This window comes from Chrysochloris asiatica, unplaced genomic scaffold (genome assembly GCF_000296735.1).
Source record: "Chrysochloris asiatica unplaced genomic scaffold, ChrAsi1.0 scaffold00003, whole genome shotgun sequence".
Classification (NCBI taxonomy): Eukaryota; Metazoa; Chordata; class Mammalia; order Afrosoricida; family Chrysochloridae; genus Chrysochloris; species Chrysochloris asiatica.
The window spans coordinates 4,713,274-4,719,124 of record NW_006408521.1 but is presented as its reverse complement, the minus strand read 5'-3'; the positions used below and the strand labels follow the sequence as shown (position 1 = coordinate 4,719,124).

At 38.0% G+C, this 5,851-nt stretch overlaps 1 pseudogene; it reads right to left on the bottom strand.

The window, feature by feature from the left end:
• Positions 1 to 2,344: 2,344 nt before the first annotated feature.
• LOC102831133 lies at positions 2,345 to 2,783 on the bottom strand (annotated as a pseudogene).
• Between the last annotated feature and the right edge of the window lie 3,068 nt (positions 2,784 to 5,851).

The window sequence follows — 5,851 nt, the reverse complement described above, 5'->3', positions numbered from 1 at the left end:
CAACCCTGAATAGGGTTTCCAAGGAGCAGCTGGTGAGCTTGAACCACTGATGTTGCAATTCAAACAATTTTGCAATCTGACACATTAACCCACAGCACCACACCAGGACTCCAGTGACACTTTTTACGGTTTCCAAAGAGCTGCTGACGTTGTAGTTCACACCAACTTTGTGGTCAACTTGCGATCTCACCTCACCACACTAGGATAATCTCAAATTCTTAAGACATCTGATTAAAGCTGTTTACACAGCAACCATTATTCAACTTAAAGGGTATGTGGCTGATTGAAAACCTCTATAGTTAGACCCTGAAATTGATTACTGTAAGCCTTTGTACTCAATTATCTAATAGCAGCCCATTTGCCAGCCCTAATCATTCCTCTTTGGGACCACAAACAAGGAGAAACCAATCAAATGACTATAGTACAATTTCTTTATTTTCCGGACTGAATTTGGTTTTGTTAGAACTTCATTCGTCGGAGTCACCATTCTCATTCATGTGGGCAGGTGTCTTCTGGCATTCAAAAGTAATGTTCTCTTCTCTGTTTCCTGCATAAATCTTCCTCTTTAACTCATTTTAAGAACTAAGTGTATATTCACTACAACAGTAGTGTTAGTCTAATAGGATATTTGCCAGAACATATTTCCAATCAGCTGATACGAGGAGTTTCAAAAAGTTCTTAGAAAAATTACATTCTCTCTTCAATCCATTTTTTTTCCATGAACTTTTTGAAGTTCTCTCTTAAGTATTCTGTCCTAGTTTAAAAGACGAAAAGTGAGAAGACTAGAACATAAACAGAAGAACTCTCCTGTTGAAGGCTAGATCAATTACTGATGCCCCTGTTAAGGTATCATTGTTTAACTCTGGTAATCTAGCCATTAAATGTCTTTAGGGGATCACCGAAAAAAATTCTTCCCAAACTGAAAAATGTGTGAACCACTGCAAACATTTTCTATTTTTGATGTGTAGATGTTTTCAACTCATTTAAAAATGTAAACTTTTAAAGGGTAGACTATACATGTTCTGATTCCCATATCACCCTTTACTTTATCTACTCGTTTTTAATGAAGGCAGCATAATTTTTTATGACATTTTTCAGAAAGAAATAAGGAATGAGCTTACACTCATCAGCCTCAACCAGGAAATTCTCTTTATAGCTTTATAATTAATTACAAAGCAAGTACGCATTTATAAACATATGTCCAAACAATGATGCTGAGAAACCTCATAAGAATGCACAGAAATTGTGCAACACCAGTATGATTAAGCTGTGTTTCCTCCATGGGGTCGTTCAGTTTTTTTTTTAATAGTTATTTGCAACTTAATGAAAATGTAAATGCATTTCAAGGTGAGATTATGGGAGAAATAGTAAGAAAAAGAAGGAAAGCAAGACCCCCTGAGCACCTGAGTGACAGATGGCAAGAGAGATGGTGTAGGTCCACCAGGGAGATTTTAGGACTTAAGTTACAGAGCAAGTATGTGTAAAAAAGGTAATTAACACTTCTACTCCATGCAGCAGCTAAAAGCAAAGCTGTTTTATATCTGTTCAAGAGTTGTAAAAAAAAGGCATAAAATAGCAAGTGGTGGTGATAATGGTGGTGGGTCTTGATTTATAGTGACCTTTCAGTGTGTCCTGACCCATAAAGCCTATGTATAGGGTTTCCAAGACTATAAATGTTCACAGGAGCTGGAAGGCTCATCTTTATCATGCTTACCAGCTAGTGGATTAAAAGGGCTCCTTTAAAGTAGCAAGTTGTTACAAGCAAGTTTATACTGAGAGAAATGGTACTTATGAAAACTGTTAAGTACCCTCAAATCTGTTCCAACCCATTGCAAACCTGTATGGGGTTTCAATAAGTGGCTGGTGAGTTTGAACCACTAGCCTTCCAGTTCAAACTGACCTTGCAGTCCAGTGTTTATCCTACAATGCCACACAGTGTAAAGCTAGTCATTTTGTACTTAAATGTTTAATTTCATTTTAATCCATATCTGAGCCCTTAAGGGCTCCTGGTGGTGTAATGGGCTATGCATTGGGCTGGTAACCACAAGATCAGCAGTTCAAATCCACCAGACACCTACATGAGTGGTCCCATAAAGATTTACAGCCTTGAAACACTATAAAGGGTCCCTGAGAAGGCACACAACTATCCCCAAACAACCACCATTCCAGTCCCTATTTTTTAACTTTATTTTTCATCTTATTAATATAACATTTACTTGTCTTCCCTCTGTCAAACCCTGAGCCAATTACTTCCCCCAGACTGCCTGGGGACGTACAGGGAAAGGAACATACAGAAAGGAGGAGACACAGGAGGGAAGAACTATGGGAAGTGCAAACAACTTCCTCACATGCTGAGGAGGAGGAGAAAGCCCATCAGACAAAAATGCCCCAGGGCCTCAGAAAGGGCAAAGCCCAGAATGGCATAGTAACAGTGCTGCATCTAAGAAGGGTTCCTGGCAATAACCAATTATAAAGCTCCCAAATGTAGTCCCAGTCCTAGCTCCATAGACAGCCTCTCCAATTGTGGCAGCCCAGATGAACTTGGCTGCTATGTCGATATCTCGTTGCTATGGTGCTGGTTGGGATGGAAGGTTTGACTATGCATAAGAGGCATGGGACTGACTAGGTGCAGAAGTTCTCACCTCTCAGAATCTGGGGTGGTTTCCACATCAGTGCAGTCAATGGTCAGCTCAGAAGCTGAGAGGTACTCCTGACCGCGGAAAGGTGGTGATAAATTTCACACAGGCAAATATATTTTCAGGGGATGAGGGGCTGTAAGTCATTAGCAGAGATGAAATTAGAACCCTAAAGTCATGATTTGTTCTAGAAACCCCATACACCTAAGTTTTCCTTATAATCACATTATCTCCCTATAGTCCTGGTGTGGTGTGTGGGTTAGTGAGCCATGTTTTAAAGCTGTTTAAACTACAAAGTCAGTGGCTCAAGCTCACCACCTGCTCCTTGGAAACCCTATACAGGGTCACTATGGGTAGGAACCGACTCCACGGCACTTAACAACAACAGCAACTAGAACAAGTGGCTACTTAGTCCCAGCCTTATAAATTTAAGTATTCAGAGGAATTTTCCCAGAATGTCCTTTACCTAAGTTCTCCATAGTTACAAGTTGTTCCTATGTAAGTTCAGGTTGAAGCAGAAGAAAAGTAAATCAAGTCCATGAGAGTCAAAATATGACCTTGAATATATCCAACCTGAATTTAAAGATCATCTGAAGAACATATTTGACCCTTCAGGCATTAATGACCAAAGACCAGAAATGCTGTGCATCTTGACATCAAGGACATCATCCATAAAGAAGGAAAAAGTCCTTAAAAAGGCAGGAAAGGGAAAAAAAAACAGACACCATAATGGATGTCAAAGTGAATTTGAAATTTGCTCTAGAACAGTGTTATTTACAATGGCAGTAAGAAATGAGAATATGAAATTGCTGAAGAGAAAATGTCAAGAAGAAAAAGTATAATTAAATGTACATAGACCTGGAGTTAGAAAACCAAAAAGGACGAACATACGCAACACTTCTCACACTAAAAAAAAAAAAAAAAATGAAGAAAAATTGTAACCTTAGGCAGCAGTACTGAAGGATTCTATGGAATCTTGGTGTGGTGCAGTAGGATAAGCACCGGACTACTAACCAGAAAGTCAGCAGTTCAAAACCACCAGGAAACCTTACACAAGTTGGTATGAATCCAGACTAACTCAATGGCACTTAACAACAGCCTGGGCAAAATACTGAACAATGCAGAAAGTTTCAAATGAAGATGGAAGGCATACACAGAGTCATTGTACCAAAAAGAACTGGTCAATGTTCAGTCATTTCAGGAGGTACCATGTAGTCATGAACCAAAGGTATTGAAGGAAAAAGTTGAAGTTGCATGGGAAATATTGGGGAAAAACAAGGTTCCAGGAACTGATGTAATATAAATGAAATATTTTAACAAACTGGTGCAGCTCTGGAGGAACTGCACTCATCTATGTCAAGGAATTTGGAAGACAACTTATTGACTGGAAGAGAGCCTATTTGTGCCCATTCAAAGGAAGGTAAACTTTGTGCAAGTTAATGTGCAGTTTATCAAGCAGTATCATAATCAAGCAGTATCATTAATATCATACCACATGCAAGTAAAATTTTGCTCAAGATAATTTTTAAATAGTTGCAGGAGTGTACCAACAGGTTGCTGACAGAAATTCAAGCTGGATTCAGTAGAAGAAGGATGTGGAAGTAGGGATACCATTGCTGATGTCTGATGGATATTGGCTGAACTCTGAGAATACTAGAAAGATGTGTATTTGTGTTCCAATGACTATGCAAAGATGTTCAACTTTGTGGATTATATGATGATGCCTAATAATAAATAATATATTTGTTAAGCAACCACTAAATAAGGGGTCTTCAAAAAGTTAATGGAAAAAGTGAATTGAAATACAATGGAATTTTCCCCATAAGCTGTTTAAAACATCCTTGTATACTAGACATCATTAAACATATTATTTAACTATAGGAACTTTCTCAACATAACAGTTTAAGAAGTATTTCCTCTTTACAGTTACAGAACCTTAGGTATAAAATAATAAAAGAAATTATCTAATGATATGGGTGTAGTTAACATAAAAATAAGAAATGGGAATAAGTGAATCAGAGATAGGGAGCTCAAGAAAAAAGTTCACACAGAACCACTGATTTAAAATTCATACACATAAAGATGATCGTGGAAGGATTATATCAGGTTGATATACCCAAGAAATGTACAAGAAGATAACAAAGCAGTTTACACTCTGTCTCCAAAGTTCTTCTCCACTCTTTCTCCTGTTTCTTCCTTGAATCTCATACTGCAAGATATCTTTAAGTAACACTCAAAGCATAACACATCATGTATGTATGTATATATATCTTTTTCACTATGGTTCCTAGAGAGAAAATGATCTTTTCTCCCAGCAATGATCTTCTTGTCTTTCTTGACAATGTGGAATGTTTCTTTATCCAACAGTTCAGTGGACTGTTCACACTCCCACAAGGGTCACCTGGGCTTAATTATTTGTTGGTGTATTGATCTCTCTTAGGGACTCAGTGACCATCTCAAAGACAGAATTATTATTTTATAGATACTTTTGTCCCAAGTGGCTCAATCAAAGAATGGATCTCCAGCTAGGCCAGTGCCCCAGGTTTTGTTTTGGTGTGGTTTGGTTTTTTTTTAATATTGAGGAAAGAAAGAAAAAGGCAGACTAAAGCTAGTGAAGCAACACTTCAGGAGTTGGCAGAAGAACTGGGACACAGCGAGGGCACACTGGCTACTGGTTGTCACAAAGGAAGGATGAGGAAAAGCTGGAAACAAAGAAAATCTACTAAATGTGACAAGCCAGTCATCCTTAATCTTTATAAAGAATCAGAAAGCACTCACTTGGAAGCAGTGAATTAATTGTCATTTGTGATGAGAAAATTGCTATCGATTTACGGTAAGGTTATACAACCAGACTAATGTGGCTGTCACCATTAAAGTGAACACTAGAAAAAGAAAGAAAAAAGTGGAGGGAGGCAAAATGGCCAACCAAGTTTTATATAATTTTACAATTGCAACTTGTTGTTAAGTGTCATTGAGTCCATACTGAGTCACGGTGACCCTCTATAGGATTTCCAAGGAGCAGCTGGTGAGGTTGATCTGTTGACCTTGTGGTTAACAGCCAAAAACTTAACCGATCAGTACCACCAGAATGAAACTCTTCATGGAATTAATTTTCTTGGTTTGAAAATCTAGGACTCAGATTCATAAGTCCATTCAATCAATTCGTCTAATGTATTTTAGAGTTTCTGTTCTATCTTCTAGTTCAGTGAGTAATG